General features: G+C 35.2%; 2 long non-coding RNA genes across 7 annotated transcripts in view; one reads left to right on the top strand and one right to left on the bottom strand.

Annotated features, from left to right (window-relative positions):
• The window catches only part of LOC139973391 (uncharacterized), a 219,508-nt gene that overhangs the window by 112,656 nt on the left and 93,260 nt on the right, over positions 1-13,592 (top strand). The window lies entirely within an intron of this gene.
• On the bottom strand, positions 11,201-13,579 carry LOC139974026 (uncharacterized). Its single transcript, XR_011795370.1, has 3 exons — positions 13,321-13,579; positions 12,491-12,646; positions 11,201-12,219 (listed from the first exon to the last, which is right to left on the bottom strand). It is a non-coding gene; the product is annotated as an uncharacterized lncRNA (long non-coding RNA).

Here is a 13,592-nt window from a genome sequence, read left to right as displayed (position 1 = left end):
CCATCGCTACCCCCCCCCCCCCCACCCCACCGCACCCCCTTTCATCTCCTCAACTCAATTGGATACAAGTAAGATTAAACAAAAGTACATAACATTTTATCGCTACAACATTTATTCGAATGATAAACCTTAAAATTATTCTATACCAAATAAAATCTAGTAATTATGTACATTAATAAAGTTATGTTGAAGTACGACTCACACGTAGGCATATATGCATGTACGCGCGGATAGCGCAACCGTACGTACGTACGTTACGCGCATGCGCACGTATAGGGATGAAATTTTGATCAAAGTCTTTTAAATGATATTGTCACCAACAGCATTTCACAAACGACTATTTAATGATTTCAAGTTATCCCCCCCCCCCCAATCTCGACATACACATAGGCTATAGCAGTATAAATTGTAATTTAAACTTTTCCGTTATGACTTGACATGATGATGGTTGTACCATGGTTGTACTATGGTTGTACCATGGTTGAATACAAACGGGGTTACCGTAAATATACAATACCAAAAAAAATAAACCAAAACAGTATGCTAATGTAAATATATATATAATAAATAAATTTAAAATAAAACTGTTGAAGTTCAAGTTTAGGTGTTGTGTGATATGCTTTGGAAGCACACAGATTAACCTCAAGCCATGGAATCCTAACCTTTACAAGTAGGAATATGAATCGGAAGTTATTTATGCCGAATTTCCATTACGACAAATTGTCGTTTAATAATGCGCGCAATTCACTCTACATACAGGGGCCATTAAGTACAGCGACGTTAAACTTAAGTTTACTGGTCTTACGCAAAACTCATCTCTGTCACGTGTTCTCTCTATCTATATCTCTATCTCTCTTAATGTGTAGATACATTTGATTAACCGACACTACCAATTTACACAATGTGTCTCACTTCTAGCAGTTTACATATCATGTGGGTTCTGGTCTCTAGAATTCGTCGGAAAGAAAAAGAAAATGCCCATACTTCCGTTTAGTGGGAATGTGCCCTGATTGTATAAAGTTATACCAATAACTTACCGACTCACTTTTTTAGTATTGCTTAAATTGTCACAGATGATTTTTTAGAAAATGTGCCATCAAGATTGCTTATAACACTAAGCTAGCTAGATACCTATGGTACAGCTGTACTGTATGTAAGTATGAGCGCGCGTGTGTTTGAATGCTCAGTGCGCATAACGTTCATGTATAGCCTTGCTCCACTACAGTTAAACGTACAGAATGGTGAGGCGTCTGACACACAAGCAACCACTGGTGTCTTTGGTCTTCCTTTTTTTTTTTAAATAAATGCACAACTTTTTGTCAGTGACTAAGTGAATATATAATTAGCCTAGAGCAGTAGTAAAAAGACCGCAAAAGATGGCAAAAAAATGTAGTCATATAAATATATACATCTGCTTCTCAGCGCCAAGGATAGGGAAAAATTTTAATTTTCATGCAGATGGGTTGAGCTATTCCCAAACTCCACATTGGGAAAAAAAATTCAATTATACGGTTGAAATCGAAGAACATTTGCCATCTCTCCAAATTCATCAAGCTGCCGAGGAGCGAAGACTTGTGCCAGTCTTAAGGGAAATCATTTTGTAAATGAGACAAGTTCGCTACCGTAATGTCATAGCTAGCGGGAACTTTCCTTCTGCAGTTTTGGATATTTTGTGTTATAACTGCAGCTCGTCGTTGTCATGTGATTCTGCTATTTCTTCTCTCTCTCTCTGTATTTTGACCCTGCTATTTTCCCATGTTGAGTACATGTAAGTGATAGGTTTTTAACCCTTACATGATATATCACACACTCCGCAAGGAGTAATAGTAATTAGCATCGAAGGCTTCGTTCCCTGTCGATATCTTCTCGGTTTACACTTAGCCTTAAAAAATGACAACATATGGAAAAGTAAACAAACTATACTCAGACCTGTAATTGTAATCAGACGAGACACCATATATTTATATAGACATATATGTATATGTATATATATATATATATATATATATATATATATATATATATATGTATATATATATATATATATATATATATATATATATGTATATATATATATATATATATAGATATATAGATATATAGATATATAGATATAAATATATATATATATACATATATATATATATATAAATATATATATATATATATATATATATATGTATATATATATATATATATATATATATATATATATATATATGTATATATATATATATATATATATATATAGATATATAGATATATAGATATATAGATATATAGATATAAATATATATATATATATATATATATATATATATATATATATATATATATATAAATATATATATATATATATATATATAGATTTTCATTTATATATATATATATATATATATATATATATATATATATATAGAACATTTTTACATTGTACGATGGCCTCGGATTACCCTATTTTTTGGACACTTGAAGAAACTCTATCTAGATTTGCAATAACAAACTTTGATAATATTGCCAATTGATAACAGCTCTCACTTTCACAGATCGTGAAACTAAAAACTACATTTTCTATTGACGGATTTATAATCTTGTCTGCTTCGATTAAGATTATCTTATAAGGTTCCACATATATAAAGATGGTAAAGTATTCATAAACTGCACCATAGGTTTTGTGTATCTAGCCTTAAAGCTAATTAAACAGTGGTTATAACTTGAGTAACCTTATCTTTGTAATATTTCTCACATTGAAAAAGGATACTACGTTATCTTGGAGATATATTAGTTTTTTTTTATATTTTTTATTTCTAACTCACTTAGGTTTCGTTTCATTTTTGAATATACTTGAAACGAGAAGTACAGAGAACCTCGCTCGATTCCCTTTTTCTTTTCGTTTTTGTCTTTAATGATATCGTAATGCGGGTACAGTTCACTGACCGTGCAGTCACTAGCAAGACCATTATCCGCTCGGGGGGGTTAAGGGTTTATTTTACTATGCGTTGTCTATCGCCATTACGTTGTGAATGGTAGAACGTTCATATAATAAAAGGTAAAAAGAAAAGGAAGTGTTAAATCTCCTTTGATGGCAAATCAAATCTCGTCGATAAAGTAAAAATATATCTCCTTATAGCTTATAGTGTGAGATACCCCCAAAATTATAAAGTGAACCCGAGTGTGTACAATACTATCGAGCATGGAATTAGTTCGTGGAACTATATATATATATATATATATATATATATATATATATATATATATATAGATATACATATATATATTTTAATTTATATTTGTATATATATATATAAATATATATATATTTATATATATATATATATATATATATATTAATTTATATTTATATATATACATACATATATATATATATATATATATATATATATATATATATATATGTACTGTTTACGTTGCGTGTTGCATACATAATCTTCTGTAGATGTCTGTGGTAGTTGCCGTCATTTATATGGTAATTGCCGTTCACAGCTTCACCTGCGTCAGTATTAATATCTGTTTGTACTTAGCATTCATTATAACCAATACTCTGTCATTTCTAAAATGATTGTCGTCGGCACCGTCACCTGCGTTTTTACTCATATCTGTTTGTAATTACATTTAATAGCCATTCTTTTGTAATGTGTCGGGGTTGAAGCAGTTGTCGTCATTTACATATTAGTTGTCTTCGACATGGTTACCTGCGTCAAAAGTCATATATTTTTTATAATTAAATTTAATAGCCAATCTTCTGTAATGAGTTGTAGCAGTTGTCGTCATTTATATTGTAGTTGTCGTCGACACGGTTACCTGCTTCCCCTATCCGTATCTGTTTGTGTTGCACAGTCTACACCCAATCCTCTGTAGATGTGTTGTCGCTGTGGCAGTTGTCGACATTTACATATTAGTTGTCGTCGACAAGGTTATACCTGCGTCAATAACCATATCTGTTAGTAATTACATTTAATAGTCAATCTTCTGCAAATGTGTCGGGGCTGTAGCAGTTGTCGTCATTTGTAAGGTTGTCGTCGACACGGTTACCTGCATCTGTTTTTAAGCCTGTTTTTATTTTACATCTATACCCAATATTTTATTTGTCTGGGTTGTAGCAGGTTATAGCATCATATCTCTTTATATGATAATTGTAGCCCACTTTTATTCGTGTCACATTCCGTATCCGTTTTTAAAGAAGGCTTTTAAATTATTAGTTTTAATGTCCGTGTATATGTTGTTGTTGTTGGGGGAAAAAAATCCGTTCTTGATGTTGGTAGTCACCATTTCATGTTCACAGATTTTCTACGATTATGCCATCCCGGTCTTTAGTTTTGTTATTTCATATCCTTAGTCTTTGTCTCAGGGGGGAAGGAAGCTTCCAAAATGTGTGTGTGGGGGGGGGGCACAACATCAGAGGGGCACTTTCTCATTCCACAACCACCACTCGTTATGCTAGAAACCGATACACACCGGCCATATCACTTAATATATATGATGTCTTAGTATGCTATCAATACTATTTATTGAGATTGTTTATTGTTAACCGTGCTATAAAAAGATATGGGATGCCATTTTAAAAATAGCAGGTACAGACTAAAAATAAAATATTAAAATAAAATATTAAAATTAACAAAGGCTTTAAGATATCCAAAAGACAGTTCTTCATCAAAGGGGCGCATTTTATTTGCCAGTAGGGCAAATTTGCTATTTTGGAAAAAAGTGGGGACGGGGGGCACGTGCCCCTAGTGTCCCCCGGCTCCTAGCCCCTGCTTTGTCTAGTGAGTGGTTTGCGTTGTCTTGTAAGATGTGAGGCATTGAAGGAAGAAGCCTTCATGCTAGTATTACCAAAGTTAACAGCTTCTGCCACTGCGCATATTCACGTAAAGTGACAGTGTGACAAACTGCGCAGTGATATTGTGCATATATCTGAAGAATAGAAACTGGCGTTCCTTACTTTTATACCTCAAGATTGAGATACGGATGCCGAATACAGCACCCTGTTGATTAACCATATTCAAGCAAAATCCTTCTTATTGTTAAAGGATGTGTGCCTGGGCGATATTTTGTATTATTATTATTATTATTATTATTATTATTATTATTATTTTTAGGGATTCATTTTCGTAAAGAATTCAGGAATATTTCTATAAACGTTAACATCTCCTGGGGGTCAAAAAATATTTCCCGACGCAACATGCATCTGCTACATTGAGAACGGTGAATTAATGGTTATGCATATTAAGTACACTTTAATTCAATTTTTTATTATGGTTTTCATTCGCCAATACCGCAGCCGGGCTCTTCTCTCTCCCTCCCTTCCCCCTCTCCACCCCCCCCCCCCGCTTTCTGTTTTCTTTCATTCTTCCTCTCTTTGTTTCACCTTTTTATTTTTTCATCTTTCTTTTATTTTGCTTACATCATTTATGATTTGTTTTCCCTTACATGCATGCAGTTGACATTTAATCATTCTTATTCTATACCGGTGCTGCTGCATGCATGTATGCGACATATAATCAAAGTTACCTTACTGATACTCACACAAGCAGATTCTTTATTTAGGCAACTTTGACGCCGCAAGAAAGTGAAAAAAATGCGAAGCCCATCAGCATATACATATATATATATATACACGGAATTGAATAACCAATCTATGAGATGGGCAAGAAATAACCATCAAGTGTAGGATGTGACTACATAGAGACAGGGAAAGAGAGAGTTTTGTCGATCCATATATTAGCTCGTGTCGCTGGTAACATGAGCAGCATAGCTGGGGCCCTGGCAAGGGTATGCAAATAAAACATTTTGGCAAACGTCCAGAGAAAACAGACGTATATGGCAAAAAAAAATCCGTATATCGTTGGTTAGACGTTTGTGTTGGTTGGCTTATTACCGACTGTGTGGTGAACTTGTGTGTCGGTAAAGACACTATACGCTACAGGACAATATTCATTTGATATCACTTATGCTGCAGGTGTCTTATCATACTATTGATCTCTGTTTTTTTGTTTTTTTTGTTCACGTCAAAATTTCTAAATCAGATCTGAGATTATTTTCATCTCTATCATACACAATCCTTTTCTCCCTTTTGCTGTTATACCATCTTCTACCGTCGGTTTGTCTTCTTATGAAATGCTCTTACGCCACCGTCTTGTGAGACTGATAACTCAACACCGAGAGGATAATACGCCGTATAAAAAAAAGCTGTTAGCAACGGAGTGACGTCATCTTCCCTTGCAACGGTTCTTTGAAAAAGCTATTTCATATCTCCCCCCTTTTTTTTTGCCCATATATCAGCTATATTACAAGAAGACCGACCTCTGAGGCCATTTCTGCATTTTGTAAGATTAAGTACTACAAAGACATGATTAGCTCTGGTGAAAACTTGGCATTTTGCGACGTAACGTCACTGCGGAGATGGGAGAGCTCGGCTGTTGTATTAATTTCTCTGCACTGTCGTCTAGTGTCCCGCGCATACTAGTGTCATATATGTGTGTGTGTGTTCGTGTGTCAGCGAGTGAAATTTTAGCAGAGAATCAATTTAGAAATAGTTTGTATTTTTTGGGGTAAATTGCAGGTTTTTGGCAAAGACTGATAGGATATTATTGATCTAATTTTGTTTACATTTCTTTATTAACTCTCCTCATGTATGGTTATGCTTATACAAAAAAGAAACACACACACACATGAATATATATATATATATATATATATATATATATATATATATATATATATATAAATATATATATATATATATATAAATATATATATACATACATACATATATATATATATATATATATATATATATATATATATATATATATATATATATATATATGTATTTGGACCATGTTTGTTTGTGCTGGGTGAGAAAAAAAATGAACACTCAATACCACAGTGAGAGATTGTCCTGTAGCTAAACTTACATATAGACCTTACCTTACTTATAGACCTTACCTTACTTATAGACTATAAATGCATTACAATATAACGTGTAAATGCACTATTTATTGGAGATAGGCAAGCTGGTTAAAACAGACTAAAAGCTTTGAAACAGCTCAGAGACATTGGTCTGGCATGAGAACAAATCTCATTATTTATATGAAAAAAAATAATCATAAAAAAATCATACAGTGTAAATAGTGCCACATCGATTATCTTCAAGCTATAATATTCATTAACTTTTTAACTAAAGAATTGAATATCTCTTTGTATTTCCCAGTAACAACAAAGTATTCAAACGAATGTATACACAATCTACGTTTCAAGTCTCTGTGGAACGCCATGGCATTGTGGTGTTATGCTTCAGTATATACTGTTCTACAAAGATGGTGTTTTTTCTTTCTTCAAATCGCTAATACAGAGTTTTCAAACTTTAATCAAACTTCATGGTTAATTAAGATCTGTTCTTTCATAATTACCATATTTCAAAAAGGAAAGTAGCTCTCCAGACGCGTAATCATGGGTTACCCAGTTATTATTATTTTTTTTTTCCCTGTTGTTTTTGGTTTTGTTTTTGGTTTATTTCATCTCCAATCCCTCCGGTTCCATTTTTTTTAAGATTCGTCCTGTTGAGGGCATACTTCGAAAATCTGAATTGCAAAACAGCAAAATTATTGCATAACTGAGAATAAATAAATCAAACGTTTTACGTAATTGATATTTTACGACTTTTTTTGCGACAGTTTTGCCGGTGGTTTCATCCGATTACATCATTTGAATGTAGAGACAATTGTTGGGAAAATAGTTGAAACCATGAATTTGTATATTTTCCTGTTTTGTTTCTTTATGTTTTGTCCTTGGTTTGTTTATTAATGTTTGGGGGAAGGTGGGGTGGAGGGAGGGGGGGGGGGGGGTGAGCATTACCTACTGGTATTCAATTTGGAAAATGAACTCATAAAAGTAACTAACTGCTTTAAAGTAAACATGTAATAATCAAGGAGTAGCATATAACTTGAGGGATAGGCTAGAAGGTCCTACACATAAAGTATATGTTTAGTCTATTGATGAAGAAGGTGCGTATATTATCTTCCTAACGACTAATAAATCTGTGCGTTTATATTCAGAGTGCTCCCGAGCGAGGGGGGTGAGGGGGGGCGTACCCCTAATTTTTTCACCGGTGGACGTTAGGGTTAGGATTCGTCCCTGTTTAAAATACATTACTGTAGATTCATTTTAAAAATAACGAAATAAGGGCGGACTCGACGAGAAAGATAATTTGTAAAAATACATCGGGACTGTGGAAGAGAAAACCTGTTGAGTGTTAAACAGCTTAGAATGAAATCAATATAGCGTAGTCTGTCGATTCATATTCCCTCAGTCTGAATCCCTTTCATCTTCCCCGATTGAACCGACCAAGTGACTTCCCCCGACTGAGTGATTCGCACCCCCCCCCACCGGAGGTTGGGGTGGGCAGTGGCGTAACTAGACTTTTTCATTAGAGGGACTTCAGAGGGGATCAACGAGATTGACAAGGGGGCAATATTGTTTAAAATAGAGGTATCGCTAAACCTAATTATTAAGTAATATTGTATTCTAAAATTTCATTTGGGGCAGCAGGGGGGGGGGGGGGGGCGAGACTTTTGAGAGCGGGGGCTCTCACCCCCTGCAATCCCCTCTGGTTACGCCACTGGTGGAGGCCTAGTATCAATACGAGCCGTCCCAGCCCCCTTGCGCAAGTCACTGGTATCCACTATGAAAGAAATTGCTGTAAATTCTGTTTAATTACGCGCTTTATCAACGTAATATTACCGGTAGTAATATTTGTCTCACCACTAATATAGGCCTAGTAATAGTTTCGGTCTGGCGGACCTCGGTCTCCAAGACCTTCGGTGTCGCGTACCTTTTTCTCATTTCGGTCTCGCGGACCTTCGGTCTGGTGGCCTGTAACCGTAAAACGAACAAGTGAATTGCCATTAGCAGCTTCTTCTTGGAATACTTGAACATTTTTATTTTCTTTTTTCTTTAAAACAATGCTTAATTTTAAAGGGATACACCGTTGACAAACAATGTACCATTTTCTAAAAAAAGAACAATATTCCGCAACGTTGTTTGTTGATCATCTCATTATCTGCTACCTATACCTCAAGATAAAGTGATTACACGTAATCTGCCCTATTTGACTGGCTTTAAAACCTTGATGCTTTCAGAGACATGGATCACAGTATAGGTGGCATGTGGTGGCATGTGGCGGCGTCACGACTTTAATGTTTTTCAAAAGCATAACTTTTATTTTATCATCGCTTGTTGATTTATTCGTTGCAAAGAAAAGTAAAACAAAATATATTTTCTATTGAAATGACTTCATGGCATTATTCACTCTGTCTGTTGCCAGATACAATATCGAATAACAAAATATCACCAAATGTTCAATTTTCATATCTTCGCAAAAAAAAAATGGATACAGCAAGGATGGCGTTTTAACACTAAAGATGAAGAAAATTTACGGCAATTTTTTTTGTTATTATTAAGCAGCCAACTGCCGCCAACGGAATATGCCTTTAATATGTTATTAGTGCATTTTGCGATAAAATACGTATATTGCTTTAATCAGGGGGGTTGCTCGTAACAACCAACCTTCAAACAGCAAATCAATACTTGACGATTAAATGCTTCCAAATCTCTAAATGATGAAACAAATACAGACTCATTACGGTGCCCCCAACATCAATAAGCTCTCTCTCTTCGTATAAGAGGTCCCAGTTATCAAATATCTCTAATTTAAGTTCAAGCGGGACATATCATTGTGCAGGTCTTTCATTAGTGAAATGAAAATACGCTAATTGACTGAAAGATGATGGACAACAACAAATAGCTACCTGTACGTAAAAAGTGGGTCAAAGAGTAGTTTAGAAAACCTTACGTTTTGGGGAGGCTGGGGAGGGGGGGGGGGCTGTAACGACTTGCCCGAAAATATTACCAGAACTTTTCGCCCGATCCGCGCGCATTCATCATGCTGAAGTGCATATCATATATAGGCCATCAGCTGAAGCTCAAAATGTGGCTGTAAAATCAGTTTCGTTCCAGCAACACCGGGTCTAGACTTTTAATGCATTTTTGGGTAGTTTAATGCATCACAAACATTATATCAAAAGTTCTCCAAAAAATTTCCTGCAGTATTTTTATAACGCACCCTTGAAATTGGGTATGTTATGTAGACATTACGTGCTACGATGCTATGTATTAGGAACACATGTGCTAACGTTAGATTTGGTACAGTGGTGCATACATACCACTCTTTTCTTATATGTTTAATTACGACTGATATATTTTTTTTGTATAATAGTTGGGTCAGGGTTACAAGAATGGTGGAAGAGGATTCTGGTCTAAGGGTCAGTGAGGGTTGTTTTCAGGCATTACAAGTTGTGCCCTCCCCCCCCCCTCCATTTTCGCCAAAATGGTAAAAAATCACATTTTCAACTTTGAAATATGAAATACAATTTTTGCACATTATAACTTAAGGGTTTTAATTATAAAAATGTACCACTTTTAATAAACTCAGATATAATGCTTTGTAATAAATCAAATATTTTTAGATTTTCCCCCTATGTTATGAATGCATTTCGTCTGTGCATGTATGCGTAAATATACACATATAATGAAAAGTTCCTCTCCACAATTGTTACACTCCCCATCCAAACTGTTTTACACATGTGACCCCCTCCCCCTCTACTTTACATGTAGCTTAATCCCTAGTTACAGTGAGATGTGCCAATGCCCCAAGACCAGTGAGTTATTTCTTTTGTATAAATCAATATATAAGTTGGCACACTAAGACATCATGGCATATCGTAGATGTGAAATAAAGTTAGTCGGTTTATATCCGTTACCTTAGTACTCTTTCTACAGTCTTCTGCAAAACTAGGTACTTTCTCCATGTTACGGAAACGACATGTTTATAATTCGTATTCCTGCAAAAAGTGTTTCCAAGGGAGTTAACGTATGAAAGAAAAGATCGACAAGGTTTCGAATGGTATTTTGAATAATAATAGTTCTATATTCTACAAATAATATGAATAATAAAGGTGAATGGTACAAATAAGTGAATAACGAAGACAGTTAACTTAAGCCCCACATAGAAAGAAATAATGTATCTATTAAGACTGGGTCGATACACTCAATGGTGTAGTAGAGCTGGGCCTTTGCGATGATTCAAGATACAGGTTCCTTCATCAAAAGGCGCGGCGAGGAATTAATAAGTGATTAAAAGTTCATCCAAGGACAGTTGTACTAGTTATAACAGGATCCACTTCAATTCACTGCATGGAAGTCAGATATGGTATGGAAAAGTCCATTCCGTAGTAGAGGTGAAGATAATTAGATGAAATAAAAGTCACTAAAGACTTGAATATCCTTCAGTCAAAACTTGAACAGATGCACAAAACGTGTTAACAATATGAATAAAACAGGTAACGAAATGTTAAGGCAAAACAATAAAGAACCGTGATATTGGAACAGGGTCAGGGGCGATGGTTCCCCAACAACAGTATATAAACCTCTGACTGGTTTCAGGACGCGGTATTTGCATCATCGTCATCAGTAAATGTAGTTGTGAATATGCAAGAGGTAAAGCATGCCCATAACACCCTCCTCCCCCCTCCCCTCTCAGCAAAAAAAGTGTGATTTGAAGAAAATGTGGATATTTATCATAAGGTGTCTGGTAGGTAGGGTAATCTACGTAAAACTACTAATAGCTAAAATGAATATATGAATAAGATCATGTTTTCTGGTTCCTTTAAACTCTGGGGAACAAAATAATGACAACATGACTTTGAAAAAGTTAACCCTCTTCACAAACTTCAAACTTGATTAAAATTTCAGACTAAGATATCAAGATTTAACACCATCACAGTTCATCCTCCAAATCATCTTCCCCTGCATCAACAATCTCAACATCTTCTTGGAAGTTGCTGCAATTTCTATATTTACATAGGTCTGTACACGGTAGTTGTGCATTCATTCAGGAACATCTTCCTTTAAGACATTTGCCGACTCTACAGCTACTGCTGACACACTGAAGCAAAACATCTGGGTCAGGTGGCTTCGTCATCCAAGTGATTATAAGGTCATCATTTTCAAGTTTCCATCCATGTCCCTCTGGTGAGAGTGCATCAATCCTTTGCTGCAATGCCCTACTGTGAATAGCAGCCTGGTTGGTGCAGCGCTTAACATGCTGGATCAGAGCATCTTTTGTTGGTGGTAAACTCTGCTCTGAGGAGGAGATGAACAGAACACCTTGTACCATGAAATTGGATATTTTTGAGTCTCACATTTTATGATGGGGTACCAATATAATTACAATTCAGCTAGAAATATGTTGCAAATTACTTTAATAATTTCAATGGAAAGATTAACCTGATATTGCATCTCAAAGCGTTTACAGAATTTTTTAATTTTCCTTGGGGGAGGACCCCCATATTCCAAAAGTCCTAGATCCACCCCTGAGCACTCAATGAACCACACATTGAAGAGAGTACTTTACCTTTCAAGATCTGTATGTCTTCCTTGTCAAGAATTGTATCTAGTTTCTTCAACATAGAGAGTGGTACCTCACTTCAATGGCAACACGGTCTTTTCCTCTAATATTCATAAAATCTGGGCTCATCTTTTTTCCGCTCTGCTGCTTGTCGAAGCAATACTTTAATAAAATGAAATAAAAAAAGCAAATTGTTTTGCATTTTCTGTTGATCAAAATGTAAGTTTGAACAAATAAGAACTAAGACAATTTTATTTATATACCATGTGATCTGCTCATCTTCTATGGACAAACAAAGACACATTCAAATTTTGCAAACCAGTGTCATGCAGAAAAGAATTAAAACAGGCTTTTTTTGACAGTACAGTACATTATCTCTTAATGTTATGGTTTAAATTATACAATGGTAGATTATATCTGTTACTAATAATAAAGGAGACAGATACTTGTTCATTTTGGTAAAGCTAGACAGGCTGACCATAAGACCTTGCAAACCTAACCTTATTGCACCTTTGTTACACTTATTTTTCTAACTAATATAATATCTCTATCATTCAAATAAAGGGCCAAAGTAAGAAAACTATGAAGCCTGTATTTAACACTTAGGCTAGTGCCCCAGATGGAGAATTTGAAACAAATTTCCATTCCTACCACCTTATAACAAAACAAATCAGATGACCATGCCACTAATTATATTATGTTCAGGTCCAACACTGTGCCCTTTGACTTGGATTCTATCCCTCAAGAGCTACTGATCTTGCATTATGCAACTTCTCTTAACACTTCAACTATGCCACAGAAGTACAAGTAGAGTCGTGTAGTATGCTTAGGCTTACCTCCATCGAAAGTCTCTGCCTGCTGCAGCTTGTCCTGCACCCGTTTGCAACGCCGAGTAATGTATTGTTTCTTTTCCCACATATAATAAATTGAACAGGCAATACACCAGAGCTTCTGCTTGGTTTCCTTGATCTTTTCCGTCAATTCTTCGTTTAAAATCATATGGGGTCTCCTCTGGAACTGTCCGTTTTCTTGCAGCAATGTGCTTGCTATCAATGAAACGCCTGTAACACTTATCGTGGAACCCCATCATGCTATGCTGTTGAACACA

This window comes from Apostichopus japonicus, chromosome 9, assembly GCF_037975245.1.
Source record: "Apostichopus japonicus isolate 1M-3 chromosome 9, ASM3797524v1, whole genome shotgun sequence".
Taxonomy (NCBI): Eukaryota; Metazoa; Echinodermata; class Holothuroidea; order Aspidochirotida; family Stichopodidae; genus Apostichopus; species Apostichopus japonicus.
Note: the sequence above shows the minus strand (reverse complement) of the source record. Positions and strands in the feature narration are given on the sequence as shown.